The sequence below is a fragment of the Sus scrofa genome, chromosome 9 (genome assembly GCF_054392235.1).
Source record: "Sus scrofa isolate SSC_HxYL_T2T_F1_AM1 chromosome 9, Sscrofa_HxYL_maternal_Yorkshire_Landrace_v2.0, whole genome shotgun sequence".
In the NCBI taxonomy this organism is placed as follows: domain Eukaryota; kingdom Metazoa; phylum Chordata; class Mammalia; order Artiodactyla; family Suidae; genus Sus; species Sus scrofa.
Window position 1 is genome coordinate 251,391 of NC_139391.1, and position 19,234 is coordinate 270,624.

A 19,234-nucleotide genomic window follows, 5' to 3' on the forward strand; every position below is an offset into this window, starting at 1 on the left:
TAACCACTGAGCTACGGCGGGAACTCCAAAAAAGGACAAACTATTTTTATACACACGATACGGATGAATCTCCCTGACAATGTTGAATGAAAGAAGTCACACACAGATACAATATATATTGTGACCCCACTTATACTCAAAAGTAGGAGTTCCTGGAAACGAATCTGACTAGGAACCATGAGGTTGTGGGTTCGATCCCCGGCCTTCCTCAGTGGGTTAAGGATCCAGCTTTGCCTTGAGCTGTGGTGTAGGTTGTAGACGTGGCTCGGATCCTGCGTTGCTGTGGCTCTGGTATAGGCCGGCAGCTATAGCTCCGATTAGATCCCTAGCCTGGGAACCTCCATATGCCATGGGAATGGCTCAAGAAAAGGCAAAAAAAACACTAAATAAACAAATAAAGAAGTGGGAATTTCGCATATGACATAGGTAACACCTTAAAGTAACTGGAAAAGTACAAGTGGCTTAGTGGACAGTTTTAGAAAAAACCTTTTTTTTTTTTTTTTGGTCTTTTTAGGGCCACACCTATGGCATATGGAAGTTCCCAGACAGGAAGCTGAATTGGAGCTGCAGCTCCTGGCCTACACCGCAGCCACAGCAATGCAGGATCTGCACCTTGTATGCGACCTACACCACAGCTCACCACAACACTGGATCTTTAACCCACTGAGCAAGGCCAGGGATCGAACCTGCATCCTCGTGGATACTAGTCGGGTTTGTAACCTGCTGAGCCACAATGGGAACTCCAAAACTGACTCTTTATAAGAACAAAAATAAAACTGGGTCCTTAACTCACACTACATACATAAGTAGATCCCAGAGAGATTACAGACATAATTTTGAAAATCACAACTAAAAAGCCATAGAAAATGTGTAAGAAAACTTTATCTTCTTTTTGGCCACGCCTGCAGCATGTGGAAGTTCCCTGGCCAGGAAATGAACCCACCCCGCAGCAGTGACCCAAGCCACAGCAGTGACAACACCAGATCGTTAACCTGTTGTGCCACCAGGTAGCTCTGAGAATTTTTTTTTCTTACTTAGAGAAAGGAAAAGGCTTTTGAAACTCAAAACCAAAAAATGCGTCTACATGCAAATAAAGATTTCTGTCCAATACAAGTTACAATAGACAAAGTTAATAGATTGCAAACACTATAAAGATATTTACCACATCTAAAACCCATAGAGGATTATTATCCAGTATATATGCTGATTTCCTGCAAATTGGTACAATTAAGACCCCCAAAGAAAAGTGGAAATATATTATTAAGAAGCAATTCATAGAAGGGGAAACTTGAATTGCTAAATGGGACATAAAGAAGAAACACTAGGGAGTTCCTGTTGTGGCTCAGTGGCAAGGAACCCGACTAGGAACCATGAGGATGTGGGTTTGATCCCTGGCCCTGCTCAGTGGGTTAAGGATCCTACACCTTGAGCTGTGGTGTAGGTCGCAGATGCGGCTCAGATCCCGTGTTGCTGTGGCTGTGGCTGTGGCCGGCAGCTGTAGCTCCGATTCAAACCGTAGCCTGGGAACTTCCATATGCTGCAGGTGCAGCCACAAAAATCAAAAAAGAAAAAGAAAGAAAGAAAGAAAGAAAAAGAAAACTCAAAGATACCGTTGTATAGCACCCAGTATTTGCAAGTGTATGAGAAGACCGACCCTCTTGTGCACTGCTCATGAAATATAAGCTGACCCAACCACTCTGGAAAATAATCTGCTAGTATTTAGCAAAATCAAATAATGCCTACACACTATAAGGCAGTGCTCCCAGCCCTAGGTCTACATTTCAGAGCATGTTTTTCATGGCTTTTTTGTTTCGGGGAAAAGTGGGAGGGAATCCAGATATCCGTCTTTAGGACAGTGGAAAAGACAACGGTAGTAAACCCACCCTGGACGCTGCGCCGCAGTTAAAAGCAATGGTCTCAGTGCACCCACAGCAACACGAGCGGGTCTTGGAAGGACAGCGCTGTGTGGAAACAGGAAGCAAATGAATAAAATGCATAGCATAATGACACTGATATAAATTACAAACCCTTACACATGCCACTTCTGACCGTAACAGAGTACGTATGGGAATAGCCATCTCACTAAAAACAAGCATAAAACTGGACAGAATATAGGAGGTCTAGTTCCAGACAGAAGAAAAAAGACAGTGTGAGACTGTGATTGCTGAGAGAAAGGAAACTTCCTACGGGAGCCCTGTGATGGTCCCTCCATCTGAGGATAATTCTTAACCACAACTTAAAAAAGGGGTTTGGGCAGAGATCAGAGCTCAGAACAGAAGAAATTGCTGGAATATTTGGGATAAGATTTCCAAGAGGGAGTTCCCATTGTGGCTCTTGACTAATATCCATGGGGATGCAGGTTTGATCCCTGGCATCGATCAATGGGTTAAGGATCTGGTGTTGCCATGAGCTGTGGTGTAGGTTATAGATGCAGCTCGGATCCCGGGTTGCTGTGGCGTAGGTATAGGCATAGGCGGCAGACGCAGCTGTGTTTCGACCCCTAGCCTGGGAAGGTGTGGCTCTAAAAAGACAAGAAAAAAAAAAAAAAAAAAAGGAAGAAATATATGCAGAGAAAATGATAAAGGAAATGCAACAAAATGTTAACATTTGAAAAGGCAGGGTAAAGAGTATGTGGGAATTTTTGTACTCTTGCAAACTCTGAAAATAGAAATAAAAAATAATAATTGAGGAGTTCCCGTCGTGGCGCAGTGGTTAACGAATCCGACTAGGAACCATGAGGTTGCAGGTTCGGTCCCTGCCCTGGCTCAGTGGGTTAACGATCCGGTGTTGCCGTGAGCTGTGGTGTGGGTTGCAGACGCGGCTTGGATCCCGCGTTGCTGTGACTCTGGCATAGGCCGGTGGCTACAGCTCCGATTCGACCCCTGGCCTGGGAACCTCCATATGCCGAGGGAGCGGCCCAAGAAATAGCAACAACAACAACAACAACAAAAGACAAAAGACAAAAATAATAATAATAATAATAATAATTGATAAAATTGATAAATAAAAAAATGTAGGAGCTCCTGCTGTGGCACAGTGGGTTAAAGATCAGGTGTTCCTGGGCTAGGGGTCAAATCAGAGCTGCAGCTGCAGCTGCAGGCCTCTGCCACATCCATGGCAACACTGAATCTCAGCCACATCTGCAATCTACTGCAGCTTGCAGCAATGCCAGATCCTTAACCCACTGAGCGAGGCCAGGGATGGAACCTGTATCCTCCCAGAGACACCCCTGGGTCCTTAACCTGCTGAGCCACAACAGGAACTCCCAAGCGTGGTTTTGGTCCTGGCCTGGGACAGTGAGTCAAGGATCCAGCGTAGCTGCAGCTGTGGCACAGGTTGCAGTGCAACTGGGATTTGATCCCTGGCCTGGCAACTTCCATACGCTGCAGGTACAACCAAAAAAGGAAAAAAAACCTTAAAATTAAAATTACAAATACAAAAGTAAAAAGTTAAAAATTAAAATAACTTAAAAATAGCCCACATTGTCACATTTTTTCCCTCATAAACAACAGAAATTTACTTTCTCACAGTTCTGGAGGCTAAAAGTACAAGAAGAAGGTGTCTGCAAGGCTGGCTCCTCCTGGGCGTCTCTCCCTGGCTTAGAGGTGGTCGCCTCCTCACTGGGTCCTCCCACAGTGCTTCCTCCGCAGACACTGTGTTCCTGGGTGTCTCTTTTCGTGTGTCCTGATCTCCCCTTATAAGGACACCGGTCAAGGGGGATTAGGCCCTACCCTAACAGCTTCATTTAATTCTCCTCTCTTAAGGCCTTATTTCCAAACAGAGTCACATTCTGACAGTTCAAGCTTTGACCTATGCATTTGGGGGAAGGGGAACTATTCAGCCTGTAACACCTTCAGTCCTTTTTCTTTCCTAACTTCTCTTTGTCTCTTCAAATATTTTAAAAAATAAAAGTCACCTGTGATGATAGCTTTCTCAGTTTATTCTTATAATTCTATCAGTCACTTTACTTATATTTTGGGGGCTATGTTACTTCCTGGGGAATGGAAACTGCTATCATCATGAAATGATTCTTTTAACTCAGCGATTCTTTTCATTAAAATCTATTTTATCTGACATTTAAAAATGCCTACTCACACAAAATTATATTTTCTGTTTTACAAGGATAATGATTATTTAAGGATACAGATCAAATATATCAAACAGTTGCCGTGGAAGCAAGAGTCACAGACGATGGACATGCGGCCCCTGATGATAACACGTTATGAACTGAGATTATAATTAACTTTTTTTGTGGCCGCACTCACAGCATGCCCAAGGTCCTGGGCCAGGGTTCCAGCCCTCACCCCAGCAGGGACAGCACTGGATCCTCAACCTGCTGTGCAACCAGGGAACTCCCTAACTCCACTCTTTACACCAGAGATCCAACAAGTAGGAAGGAAAGAAGGGAAAAAGTAAGGCTGGAAAGATGGAAGGAAGGCCCATACAGCTCAAAATTATTTATTTTCAAGGAGTCCAGGAGGACTTTTCAGATCCTTACATAGTACACTTCCTGAACTTAGAGGATGACAGAGAGATAGTGCCCTGAGTGGAGTCAGAATGAAGAACATTCCAGGAAGACGGCATGACGGTATAGGGACATAGGAGCATTTCAGGGTGGAAAGGGGAGGACGATAATGAGAGAGAAATTCAGAAAGGTCAGCCAGTACCACAATGTAAAAGTGTATGTTAGACTTTGGGCTACAGGTAAAAATACTTTTAAAAATTTCTTTTGGGAGTTCCCATTGCAGCACAGCGGAAACAAATCCAACTAGGAACCATCAGGTTGCAGGTTCAATCCCTGGCTTTGCTCAGTGGGTTAAGGATCCGGCCTTGCCGTGAGCTGTGGTGCAGTTTGCAGACACGGCTCAGGTCTGGCATTGCTGTGGCTCTGGCGTAGCCTGGCGGCTACAGCTCCAATTGGACCCCTAGCCTCCATATGCCGAGAGTGTGACCCTCAAAAAGACAGAAATACCAAAGAAAATTTTTCTTTCTTTCTTTCTTTTTTTTTTTTTTTTTTTTTTTTTTTGCTTTTTAGGGCTGTACCCTCAGCATGTGGAAGTTCCCAGGCTAGGGGTCCAATCGGAGCTACAGCTGCTGGCCTACACCACAGCCACAGCAACACCAGCCAGATCCTTAACCCACTGAGCGAGGTCAAGGATCAAACCTGCATCCTCACGGTTCCTAGTTAGGTTTCTTAGCCACTAAGCCATGAAGGAAAGTCCTAAAAATTTCTTTTCAATTAAAATATAGTTGATTTACAATGTTCTGTCAATTTCAGCTGTACAGCAAAGAGGTCCAATCCTACATACATACATTTTTTTTCTCATATTATCTTCCATCATGTTTTATCACAAGTGATTGGGTATAGTTCCCTTGTTGCTTATCCATTTAAAAATACTTTTTAAGGAGTTCCCATCATGGCTCAGTCGTTAACGAATCCGACTAGGAAACATGAGGTTGTGGGTTTGATCCCTGGCCTTGCTCAGTGGGTTAAGGACTGGCGTTGCTGTGAGCTGTGGTGTAGGTCACAGATGTTGCTCAGACCCTGCGTTGCTGTGGCTGTGGTGGAGGCCAGCAGCTATAGCTCCAATTAGACCCCTAGCCTGGGAACCTCCATATGCTGCAGGAGCGGCCCAAGATATGGCAAAAAGACAAAAACAAAAAACAAAAAAACAAAAAACAAACTTTTTAAAAGACCATAGTGTAGAATGGTTAAAAAGCTCAGATTTTGGAGTTCCTGTTGTGGCTCAGCAGGTTACAAACCCAACTAGTAGCTATTAGGATTCGGGTTTGATCCCTGACCTTGGTCAGTGGTTAAGGATCCAGTGTTGCCATGAGCTGTGGTGTAGGTTGCAGACGAGGCTCAGATCCAGCGTTGCTGTTGCTGTGGTTGCTGTGGAGTAGGCCAGCAGCTGCAGCTCCAGTTCGACCCCCAGCCTAGGAACTTCCATATGCCTCAAGAGTGCCCATTAAAAAAAAAAAAAATTGAATTAAACATTTTTTTAAAAGCTCAGATTCGAATTAAAAAAAAAATCCTTGGACTTGAGTCTAAACTATACCAAGTGACAGGTGTATGACTTTGGGCAAGTTTTTAATCTCAATGAGATTCAACTTCTCATTATGAAAATTTAAGTAATAATGATATTTATCTCAGCAAGTTTGTGAGGCATGAGAAAATGGACATAAAAGTTCTAAACACAGTACCTGGCATACAGTCAACATCCAGGACGTGACTTTTATTCTTACTGTTGTTGTTACTTCGTGATCATCACCATGATTTATTATTTGAACCAGAGACTTACTGCATTTTAGAAAGATCATTCTGGCAACAACATACAAGGTGACTTGGGAGGCGTGAGAAAAGGAGCAGATAAATGAGACAGAAGCGAGTTGCCGTGGGCGAGGCAAGAGGTGAGTAGGACCTAAGTGCCGCTCGAGAAAGAATACTCACTTCACTTGTCAGGAAGTAAAGTCCACGGGTCTTTCCTAACCCTCCCAGGTGCCGCTCCAGACCCTCTTGGCTGCAGGTGTCGTGACCAATTCTGTGTGGTTTTCAACCACTTTCCTCCAGGTGCCATCTGACAGCGTCTCCTTTCAGGCCTCGGCTTCCCTCTCACTTCCTGACCTGGCACTTCTCTGACTACGGTCTCGGATCCAGTGGGAACCTGCTGGGTGTTTGCACGTCGTAACCCAGACGGGCCCAGAGAGGTTTAAGTCTTGTGGGGAGACCTTTAACCAATGAGGGCAGGAACGGACAAACAAATTCTCCCCTTAGGTGGAGAGTCCTGAGTTGCATTTCAAAGAGCTCCTCAGACGGTCCTCACAGGATCTAGGCCCCAGGTGTCCAGAACCGCATAGCCCCCCTTCATGCTGGCTTCTTCCTCTTACTTGTTTTAACTCGGGTTGTCCCTTACTTTGCCCTCTAGGATCATGTAAGCAGTCACGATTTCTCTGAAATAATCACATAAGCCTTTGTCTCCGGCTCTGCTCTCAGGGTGACCCAGGCTAAGAACTGCGGGTTGTGGAAACTGGTCTTAGAGAGCAGCAGCTAAGGCCGGTACTGCACCACCTGCGAGGGCTTCGCTGCTGTCGATGACCGGCTGAGTGACCCCCCCCCCCCCCCGGCATCGCTACGCTTGACGGGGATGCGGTGCAGGTGAGAGAGCGGTGCTGGCTGTGTGCACAGTGGCCATGGTCCTTGAGGGGTATGGGGCAATGGTCCCTGTGAAGGGCGTGAAGGGGGTTCACTTTCTATTAACCTTGAAAGACTTGAAGAAAACAGGAGAAATGGAGTTCCTGCTGTGGCTCAGCAGGTTAAGAACCTGACACAGTGTCCGTGCGGACTCAGGTTCAATCCCTGGCCTCCCTCAGTGGGTTAAGGATACTGGTTGCCACAAGCTGCAGTATAGGTCACAGATGAGGCTTGGATCCGGCACTGCTGTGGCTGTGGTGTAGGCCAGCAGCTGCAGCTCTGATTCAACCCTAGCCCGGGAACTTCCATAAGCTGCACGTGCAGCCCTGAAAAGCAAAAACAAACAAACAAACAAACACTTGAATGGATCAGCATGAGAATTTTGAACCCATGGATTCTCTCAAGCCCTAGCAGAAGCAATTCCTGCCCCTAACTGAGGAGGGAAATCTCCCCTCACTTGAGGACGCTCTAAAGGTTTGACCTAAGGCAGAAGCCCCAGAAGATGATCCTTGTCCTAAAAACCTGTCCCTGTCACCCTCATTGCTCCAGGCTCATAACACTGACACGCTACCTCGGGATAGCCTGGGGGGGGGTATCCTTCCTGCTCCAAGAGAAAACAAATGATACACCAAGAGAATCATAGGACTTGGCTAATCCCCCCAACGAAACCAAAGGGCTGTATCTTGAGAATGTTAGAGCAAGCGCGTGGACTATTAGACTAAATAGCTGAGAATTTATTGACACGGAGGCACTTGCCCAAGACTCAGATTCCGCTTTCTGCCAAGAACACGCTTGGAGCTGGTCCTAATATCCTGCTGGGATGGCTCTTTTGAAGCCGGAATACAAGGAGCGGTCAACACATCAACACGACTTCTAGCAATTAGTAAGCGGCTCTGACTCTGCAGAAAGTGAGGACCGAGACCGTTTTGCTTTAGTGGAAAAGACATTCCTACCCACTTCCTCTCCTGCCCGAGGCTGTTTTATTTAACGCTCCTGCTCTGTCACGATATGATCTGCAGTGACCTTGATCTCTTAACACTCCGCAGAGTATCACAGTGGTCCAATATATTAAAAACATCGTCGGAGTTCCCGTCGTGGCGCAGTGGTTAACGAATCCGACTAGGAACCATGAGGTTGCGGGTTCGGTCCCTGCCCTTGCTCAGTGGGTTAACGATCCGGTGTTGCCGTGAGCTGTAGTGTAGGTCACAGACGTGGCTCGGATCCCGCGTTGCTGTGGCTCTGGCATAGGCCGGTGGCTACAGCTCCTATTTGACCCCTAGCCTGGGAACCTCCATATGCCTCGGGAGAAGCCCAAGAAATGGCAAAAAGACAATAAATAAATAAATAAATAAATAAATAAAAACATCATACTAATTGGAACTGGTGAGCAGGGCTGATAAATACTCCCAGAAGCCCTAGGGATACATATGTAGACTCTGTAAACTCACGAAAATGTATGAGATGAACACACGGGTGAAGTGTTTCTGGATCCAATGGTTTGTGGCATCTCTTTTGTGTTCCTTTGTTTGTTTCAGCTGCACCTGCGGCCTGCAGAAGTTTCCAGGCCAGGGACTGAACTGAAAACAGCAAGGGCAATGCCATAGCTAGGCCACCAGGGAACTCCGTGGCATCTCCTAAAGACTAATGGAGAAGTTGCTTCACCTTGCACTAAGAAGAGCAAAAGAAACTGTGCTTGGTAGGCTTCTTTCAATTATGAGAGCAGCATATTCCACTTGGGAACACTGCGTTAGGATCTTCCAATCAGCATATATTGCAATTCTGCTCTATGCGCAAACCAGATCCGGTTCAATGCCATGTTCAAAGACAACTGACACCATGAAAGAATGAAAACTGAGAAATGCATAGAAGACAGGCGACACATCAGTAGAGGAGAAGTAATTAAGCACCCGTTCTATGCTTGGCTTTATGTTTGGCTCTGCTATGAAGGTAACAGAGAAGAAAAATCATTGCATTTACTTCAAGGTACTCGTAATGTAATAGAAGTGATGTTTTCCTATACCACAGAGTTGGGAGTGAGAACTATTCTTAAAAGAAGTAGAAATGGGAGTTCCCTGGTGGCCTAGCAATTAAGGACTTGGCATTGTCACTGCTGTGGCTCAGGTTTGCTCCCTGGCCTGAGACTTCTGCATGCCGCAAGAAATGGACAAAAAAATAAAAAATAAAATAAAATAAAAAGAAGTAGAAATGGGAGCTCCCAGGAGAGATGAAGCTATTCCTTGCAGCTAAGATATCAGGATGGAGGAGGTGGTGCCTGAGCTGGACTCTGGATACATAACACTGAATCGTGCAATGCCGAGGGCAGAACAGTGCAAGCAGAGGAGACGGCAGAGGTACAGAAGTGGGAGAGCATGATTTGGAGAAGATGTAGTTAGGATTTTTGGTTGCAAAGATCGCATTCCCTTAAGGGATAAAGATTTCCTCCAAGGCTATGTGGGGAACTAAAGAAGACAGGGCTCTTAATCATGCAGGACTGAGGCCTCGTGGGGGATGAAATTCTGTCTGGGAACTGGAAGGTTATACCGATCCAAAGCAGCTCGAACAATCAGGCATTTTGTCAGGAGCCCTGTCCTGGTCTGCCGCTGAGTAGGGATGCTCTCTCTGCGTCGGCTGCTCTTGCTACCATCATGGACCCTCTCGATTTGCTTCTGCGTACTCAGACTTCCGCCTACTCTCAGCTTCCTCTGTGCTATAACTCATAGCCTTTTCTCTGTGTGCTTTCAGCTTCTTACCCTGCCATTAGCTACTTGACTGTCTCGGTCTCACATTCAATCTTTGCAAGAAAAAAATTTGATCGAACTGGTTAATTATTATCATTCCTATTGAACATCTCTTGGGCACCTGACAGACTGTGAATAGACTCGTCAATAAGATGATTCAAAACTGACGGAGCCCAGTGGCACAGAACAAGGTGACCTCAGAGTTATGGGAGTGGGAGGCACTGCTCCAAAACCAGGAATATCAAGTGAAGACACTTGGCCTGATCCTAAGTAAAGTGAAGAGAAATAAACCTGAGACAAGACGATCGAGGCCGTAAGTGCCAGGATGGGGCATTTAGAGGTATTTGTCTAGGCTGAGTTCTTCTCCGCCTTATCAGACCTCTTTTGTGATGTCCCACAGTCTACTCTTAAGTGAGGTCTAGAGTCTAAACACGCATTTTTAAAGAATCAATATGGTGCTTTAACTAGAATACAAGGAATAAAAGGAAAGTGATTTATAATAAAGTAATGTGTATTTCAACGTGCAGTCACTCACGGATGGCTACCCTAGAAGTCATAAAGCAGTCGTCAGATGCTTATAACAACACAAAACAAAATTGTAGATGTTCCAGCTACAATTCAGAGCGATGTGTGTGTCAGTGACTCAGATGCCAGCAACAACATTAACGCCAGTAATGTAATTTTGTGAGACGGTACCATCAACTCCTAGCATAGTGTGCAGCACTCAGTTAAATTTAGTGTTTTTTGAGATGAAAATTTTCTTTTTCGTCTTTTTAGGGCCTCACCGGCGGCCTACGGAGGTTCCCAGGCTAGGGGTCTAATCAGAGCTGTAGCCGCCGGCCTACACCACAGCCATAGAAATTCCAGATCCGAGCTGCGTCTGCAACCTACACCACAGTTCACAGGAACACTGGATCCTTAACCCACTGAGCGAGGCCAGGGATCAAACCTGCGCCCTCATGGATGTTGTCTGATTCTTTTCTGCTGAGCCATGACATGAATTCGGAGAGGAAACATTTTTTGAAAGCAAGAGAGACACATTCAAGAGCTTTAAAGAGGAACTACCTGGATCAGAACAATCTTGAAGAAGATTTAAGGTCTTAAAAGATAATGAGCTTCATGGCCTGGGTTGTTTTCACATTTGGCTCATCTCCCTTTGCAGCTCCAGGGCTTCTAAGCAGCAGGCACTCAATACCTGATTTATAATTGCACTAAGGTGAACCTAAGAATTTCTCCAGCAAAGTGCCCCTGGGGCCGTTTGGTATAAACTTATCTTCAGGCAGCTCCAGAAGAGCAGTGTTGGTGGAAGGGGTCTCCTCACCACAGGGCCCAGAGTCAGGCCTATCTCTCCTTCATACGGGCAGGACTCTGGAGTCTGACTAGAATGCTCTAGGTCCAGCTCTGCTGCCCAAAAAGCAGCATTCTGTCACATCATCTCAAGACTCACCAGCAGTAAGTACAAGGAGCAACAATCCCAGACGTCTTTAACAAAAAATCCATTCTATGTAGTGCGCTTACGATGTGTTTCGAATCTTGGTTTTGCCTGTTTGGAGAATGTCTCATTACCAAATACAGTGCCCGACACGTAATAACCTCACAAACGTGTGTCGAATGGATGAATGAATAGCAGCAGCTGAAAACAGTGCCTAAGACAGAAAAATGAAAAAGCACCAGAACCACATCTGGGACTCAGATTAGTTTTCAGTTTGAAGAACCCTTAAAGGGACTGATTCAAAAACAAGCATTCAGGCCAAACATCCAAAACAGCAAGGACAAAGTAATTTATGTTCATGGTTACAAACTGGTGCAGAGCAGCTTTAGATAAAATGTAACAGCTTTTTGTCCTTCTTTTTATGGCCCTACCTGTGGCCTATGGAAGTTCCCAGGCTGGGGTCAAATCAGAGCTGCTGCTGCCGGCCTACACCACAGCCACAACCAATGCCACAGCTCGGGGCAGTGCTGGATCCTCCACCCCTGAGCAAGGCTAGGGATTCAACACGCATCCTCCCAAACACTATGTCTCATTTTTGACCCACTGAGCCACAACGGGAACTCCAAAAGTAACAGCTTCTTGGATTTCCTTCTCTCTGCACCTTCAGTCCCACTGCCCTCTCAGGTCCAAGTTTCTATATGGAAAACTTCATTCAAAAGATCTTATGACAGGAGTTCCCGTCGTGGCTCCGTGGTTAACAAATCCGACCAGGGACCATGAGGTCTCCGTTCGATCCCTGGCCCTGCTCAGTGGGTTAAGGGTCCGGCGTTGCCATGAGCTGTGTTGTAGGTCACAGACGCAGCTCGGATCCCACTTTACTGTGGCTGTGGTGTAGGCTGGTGGCTACAGCTCCAATTGGACCCCTAGCCCAGGAACCTCCATATGCCTCAGTTGCGGCCCTAGAATAAGGCAAAAAAAAAAAGATCTTATGACAATATAGACCTATTTCAGCTTTATTCGTTTTCTCTAAGAAATTGCTGATCTGCTTAAGAAGACTTACACATGGTGTTGACTTTCAAACAGGGGGGAAAGTTTGCAAGGAAACACATCTACTGTCTCAGCTTCGGTGGCCATGGTAGGTGTTTCCTATCATTAACGAGTCAGAGCCACTGTTCTCTAATAGCAAAAAGACAGTAAGATTTACTTACAATTAAACATTTATTTTATTTTTTATTTTTTTTTTTAGGGCCACACTGGTGGCATATGGAAGTTCCCAGACTAGTGGTCAAATCAGAGCTGCGGCTACCAGCCTACACCACAGCCACAGCAACACAGGATCCAAGCCACATCTGTGACCTACACACAGCTCATGGCAATGCCAGACCCTTAACCCACTGAGCGAGGCCAGGGATTGAACCCACATCCTCAATGGATACTAGTTGGGTTTGTAACCCGCTGAGCCACAATGGGAACTCCCATAAGAAAATGTTTATTGAGCACTCTGTGTAGGCAGGGTCCTAAACACTCACTTTAGAAATACGTCATTTCAGGAGTTCCCATTGTGACGCAGCGTAAACAAATCTGACTACGAACCATGAGGTTGGCCTTGCTCAGTGGGTTAAGGATCCGGCATTGCCGTGAACTGTGGTGTAGGCTGCAGATGAGGCTCAGATCCTGTGTGGCTGTGAGTGTGGTGTAGGCTGGCAGCTGTAGCTCCGATTAGACCCTTAGCCTAGGAACCTCCATATGCTGCAGGTTCGGTCCTAAAAAGAAAAAAAGCAAAAACAAAAAAACCAAACATCTCATTTCATTCGCACAGCAATTTATTAAGTATGTGCTGTTAATACTCCCATTTTTCAGATGAGAAAACTTAAGACTGAGGCAGTCGTACAGACGACAGTAAACAGTGGCACTTGAAACTGATTGATGAAAATCTGAAAATGTCTTACAACACAACCCTGAATCCCACATCTGTCAAACTCCTGGAAGGGTCTGGTCTTCTTCTTTTTTTCTTTTTCTTTTTGCTTTTTTAAGGCTGCACCCAAGGCATATAGAGGCTAGGGGTTAAATCAGAGCTGTGTCTGAGACCTACACCACAGCTCATGGCAACACCGGATCGCCAACCCACTGAGCAAGGCCAAGGATCAAACCCTCGTCCTCATGGGTACGGATTCGTTTCCACTGCATCACAACAGGAACCCCTGGTCTATCAAAATGTATACCTTACAGCATTAAAGAAAGGCTGTGATTATCCAGGTGGGATAAAATATCAAAATACCATTTGGGGAAATGATGCCAACTCTTAAAATCAGCCTTCCTGTCCTGCAGTGGTTGGCAGTCATGCTCCCTCGTTTTGCCCAGTGAGAATGTTTCCCTGCGGAGGACCGGGAACAACCGAGGCACAATAGGCAACCTGCCGCCCAGAGAGCGTATGAATTACAGCAGTTAGAGGTGTGAAGCACATCATTCCTGCAAAGGGTTCCTGCTAGCTGCTCTATCAGACATCCGTGTCTCTTAGAGAATTAAAATATCAATTCAAGGGATTGGCTATTTAATCCAGATAATAATAAGACAATCGAGGCATAATAACCCTAAAGTTAACGGTGAGAACAACAACAACCTACAGTCAATAAATAACCTACAAGCACACCAACAACAATTCAGTAGTTTAAATAAATAATGCAGTTTTTAAAATAATGATCCTGAAGATCTGTAGGATATGGACCGATGTCACAGAACACAACCTGAAAACAGGAAATGGAAAATGACAGCTCTGTCGCAGCTATGTAAAAATCTCTTTTCGTGAACATTAACTTAAAGAAAGAAGCAAAAGTAACTGTGGTTTTTGGTGGAGGGACTGTAATTCCACCGTCCCCCAGCAATTTCTATAGTATCGGTTTTTGACTAAAAAAGAAACTTCAACAAAAACAATAAAGCATTATTATGTAAAAATGCGTGCTGGCCCCAGCAGGGCAGAAGAGGGAACCAACTGGAGAAACGCCTTCGGATCTTATTCGCCTGGGATCTCCGGAAAGCTCCCTCTGCTGTGCTCCCGTCCTGCTGCAACTTTATCTCGGAAACCAAGCTTTATTTTCTCTTGGAATTTGGACGTTTTGCTCTTGCATTACAAAAAGACGTCGAGTGTTTTGTTTTCGCTGTTATTTACTAAATTTGGGAAGCGAGTCCAGCGAATCAGTTCTGGTCCTGGGCAAGTCCCTTTGAGTTCGAAACCCACCCAGTCTTTGAGACGCGCTCGTCTCCGTTCACACGGCCGGGAGCTGGCCCTGGGCGCTGCTTCAAGAAGTCAAGTTTCGGTCGCGGAGTCCAAGCCCCGGCAGCACCGCCCAGGAGCTGCGCCCGACCTCGGCCGGGTGGCGGCGCGGGGGTGGCCCGGGACCCGCGGGTGGGGCCTGGGCACCGGCGGCTCGGGCCGCCCGCAGCCGGCGCGGACTCAGCCCTTCCGGTCAGGGCGGCTTCCCGACGGACCTGCAGGGGCGGCCGGCCGGCGTCAGCCCCTCTGCGCAGACTGCGTCCCGGCCCCGCGGTGACTCAGCCGCTTCCGCCCCGGGGCCCGCCTGCCGCCGCCACGCGCCTTCTTCCGCCCGGAGGTGCCGGGCTCGAAGGTCCCGACCCGGACGGGCAGCTTGACGAAGCGCCACTGGACGCGGGCGCCCGGCCCCGCGAGGCTCTCCTCGCTCAGTCGAGGAGCTGAGGCCTCGGCTCAGGAGTCGTCACCCCGCAGCGCGGACAGCGGTGCCCCGGATGGGGCAGCTGAGGTCTTTCGGGCCCCACGCCCTACACTGGAAGCTCCGCAACGCCACTCGCCGTGACCCCCGAGAGTCGCTCAGTCCGGCCACATCTTACTTGCACGTGGGCGAGATGGGGGCGAGTCCATTACCACCTTGCTGGCCCAGCCCAGCAAAGCGCAGGAACTCAGCGAATCTCACTTGTTATTTCTCTTGAAATACCTTTTGCATGTGCTGCCTCGTCTCCACGTCACTGCATCCACCGTGCACTTAACATCTCAGCGCAGGGTCACTGCAGGTGCCTTCCTAACTGGTTTTGCCACATTCCCTTCCGACTCTCACACGACGACCTGGCTCGTTTTTAAGGCACACTACCCTGCTCCAAGAAAATATCACACTTCCCTGTGGTCTTTTGGTTTGAGTAGAAAGTCCCTTTCCTGGGATTTAAGCACCACGGTGCAGCCTGACTCAGCGGAACCCTCCTTCCTCCTGCGAATATTTCAGCTGCCCTCTCAGGGCTGGGAGGAGATGAGCGCAGAACACTTAGTCAAAAGTGCTCCGATCTAAGTGTGAACAAGAGGCAGGAAGGGAGAACAAGGCGGGGGAAGGGAGAGGTTTCACAGAGGAAGTGGCGGGGGGGAGGGGGGCAGTGGCTTGAGGGCGGTCACCAGTGCTCCCTTGGCGGTGCTGCGGGGGGTGTGGTAGCCAGAAGTCAAGGTGGGCTCGGCACTGTTGTTACAGAATGTGCCTTGAAACACCTGGCCTCTCGCCTTGATTTTCTTGGGTCCAGAAGTACTGTGGAAAATAAAATTTGGGTTTAAAAATGCACATTGCCTGATGAAACACAGGTTGCGGAAGGAATAAAGGATCCCTTGAGGCAAGAGTGCCCTATTGGGGCAGGAGTTCCCATAGAGGGTAGAATCAGCCACAGGGCCTGAATGCTAGGGAGGGGGTTTGTGAGGGTTTTAAAGAGCCGTACTTGATCCTGGCCCACTCAGTCCTAGCAAGGAGAAGGCTGTGTACTAAGGGAAACACCTGACTCACCTGGAGCCCAGGTACTCTTCTGGGTGGCTTTGCTGAGAGAGCTGAACTGATAGGAACGCAGCACACGCTGCCGTGGGATACTCACGAAAAAGAGCTTTGTATGAGAAAGGGACCTCTGCCTACACAGAGAGACACGGCAGCAGAGGTCTGCAAGCTGGCAGAGACAGACTGGAGATGGCAGCAGCAGGGAGAATGGATGCTCCAAGCCACCCCAGGGGTCAAGGGCAGCTCAGCCACACTGTGCAGATAGCCAGGCAGCGCTGATTGGGTCCTTGGAGAGAAGACAAGGGATCAGAGGGATGGCGAGGGCAGCGGTTTATACAGGGGCTACGACTGCAGTGATTTCCAGTTCTTTCTTGTGATGTTTCTGAATTAAAATTTCCAACGTGAACGTGTTTTACTTTTAAAATCAGAAAAGGAAACATTTTTAAGAGTCATTACATTGGTACAGATGAAGTCCAATGGGCTCATCCCATTTACAAGAAAGGCGTCAGAGTGTATGTTTTGACTCTGTGAAAATTACACATATTGATCATTATATAAACATTGATTAAGCCAAAGCTATGATTTAACAACTTTGGGAAGATGGGGAAGCGAAGTGGAGTGGGTTTGTGGTGGATTTGTGAGATCGAGGTATCCTCGTCGGCTCCAACAGGAAGGCAATAGAGCGGGTGGAACAGAGACGCATCAGGAAGTAAGCAAAGTAACAGCAGGAGCTCTTTTTGAACACCTAAAGCAACAGGGAAAAGAGGAGCGTGGTAGCCTATGAAGAGGAGTGAGGCAGAAGACTCCAGTGTTTCTCTATACATTGGTTTTGTTGCTGTTGTTAGTTTTTCTGTCTTTTTAGGGTGCACTTGGGCAGCATGTGGAGGTTCCCAGGCTAGGGGTCAAATTGGAGCTGTAGCCGCTGGCCTACACCACAGCCACAGCAATGCCAGATCCTGAACCCCCTGAGCGAGGCCAGGGATGGAACCTGTCTCTTCATGGATACTGGTCAGATTGGTTTCTGCTGAGCCACGATGGGAGCTCCTAAAATGCTACTTTTTAAATGAGCGAAAATAAAATGCAAAAGTACATACATTCACATAAACTGACTAGAAGGAAGTACTTCAAAGTATACATAGTGTTTACCTCAGGAAATCAGTATGTATATATAGTGTTTATCTCAGAGATCAGTATATACACAGCACTTAGCTCAGAGATCAGTATATATATATATATATATATAGTGTTTAGCTCAGAGATCAGTATTACAGGGTTAAGAATGTGCTTTTTGGGTTCTCTAGGGAGCAAATGCTGAGCTGAAGTTAGCAGTGAAAAAAGGCTGGGAACCTAACCCATGAAAAGAAAGGGAGGAAGCAGAATGGGGTCGATGGAGGGCTAGATGTGATACAGAACACTGCCAGCCCCACGGGGAGCTTTGGAGCAGGGGCTGCCTTATGGGAGGTGTCCTGTGATGGGTGGGTCCGCCAGGCCTGGGTACCACCACCTTCCACAGTTATGGTCGGAGCCACTCTGAAAGATAAGCACGACAGGGAGGTTCACAGCTGAAGGGTATGCAACTGAGCAGCCTGTCCTTTGTTTGTTCGTTTGTTTCATTTTGTTTTGTTTTTCTGCCGCACCCATGGCATATGGAAGTTCCTGGGCCATGGGCTGAATATGAGCTGGAGCTGCGACACTGGATCCTTAACCCACGGTGCCAGGTCGGGGATGGAACCAGCACTTCCACAGAGACAAGCCAGATCACTAACCACAGCGGAACTCCAGTAAGTCCTTTCTTAAGGGTGAATCTGACTAGTGCATCTCTCTATCTGCAACAAAGGGCGGTTTATCAAAATACTATACAAATAATATAAATTTTTTAATGCTTGTTGGTAATCTCCTAATTTTGGCACCAAATATGCCATGTTTTATAATGCATTTAAAATCAGTAAGTAGACGCCAAGTAAACAAGTTTAGATGGGAATCTCCTAAAGTACATATGCTTTATTTATTGATTTATTGATTTATTTTTGCCATTTCTTGGGCCGCTCCCGAGGCATATGGAGGTTCCCAGGCTAGGGGTTGAATCGGAGCTGTAGCCACCGGCCTACACCACAGCCACAGCAACGCATGATCCAAGCCGAGTCTTCGACCTACACCACAACTCACAGCAACGCTGGATCCTTAACCCATTGAGCAAGGCCAGGGACCGAACCCACAACCTCATGGTTCCTAGTCGGATTCGTTAACCACTGCGCCACGACGGGAACTCCCTAAAGTACATATGCTTTAAAACATTGATTTTTTTTTTCTTTTTTTTTGGTCAGCTGTTTTTTCTCTTCAGAGATCACGGCTGTCCCCTTTTGGCTCATAGGCTGTGTTCCAAATAGGTGAGGATACCAGAACTGAGTTCCAGCACCTCATCTGTGTAATGAGGAAATTTTTTCTCACTATAATTGTGAAAAGTATATTTTCCCCTGGATTGATTGGTTCTCATTCACTCAACAAATATTTGTCATGTGTCTACATGTTAAACTATTGTAGTAGGCACTTTACTGGATGTAGAGATTAAAAAAAATTTTATTATAGTTAATTAACATAGGTTTTGTGGGGGTTTTTTGTTTGTTTGTTTGGGTTTTTTTTTTTTTCCTTTTTTTTCTTTTTTTGCTTTTTAGGGCCACACTGGCAGCATATGGAAGTTCTAAGGCCAGGGGTCAAATTGGAGCTACAGCTGCCAGCCTATGTCACAGCAACCCGGAATCCGAGCCGTGTCTGTGATCTATACCACAGCTCTTGGCAACGCCAGATCCCTGACCCCTGAACAAGGCCAGGGATTGAGCCTGCATCCTCAGAGATACTAATCATCGGATTTGTTTCCCATGGGCCATGATGGGAGCTCCAGAAATATTTTTGGGGGGTCTTTTTTTTTTTTTTTTTTTTAGGGCCAAACCCTTGGCACATGGAAGTTCCCAGGCTAGGGGTCAAATCAGAGCCATAGCCACCTGCCTATGCCACAGCCACAGCAATGCCAGATCTCAGCTGCATCCATGACCTACACTACAGCTTTCAGCCATGCTGGATCCTTAACCTACTGAGTGAG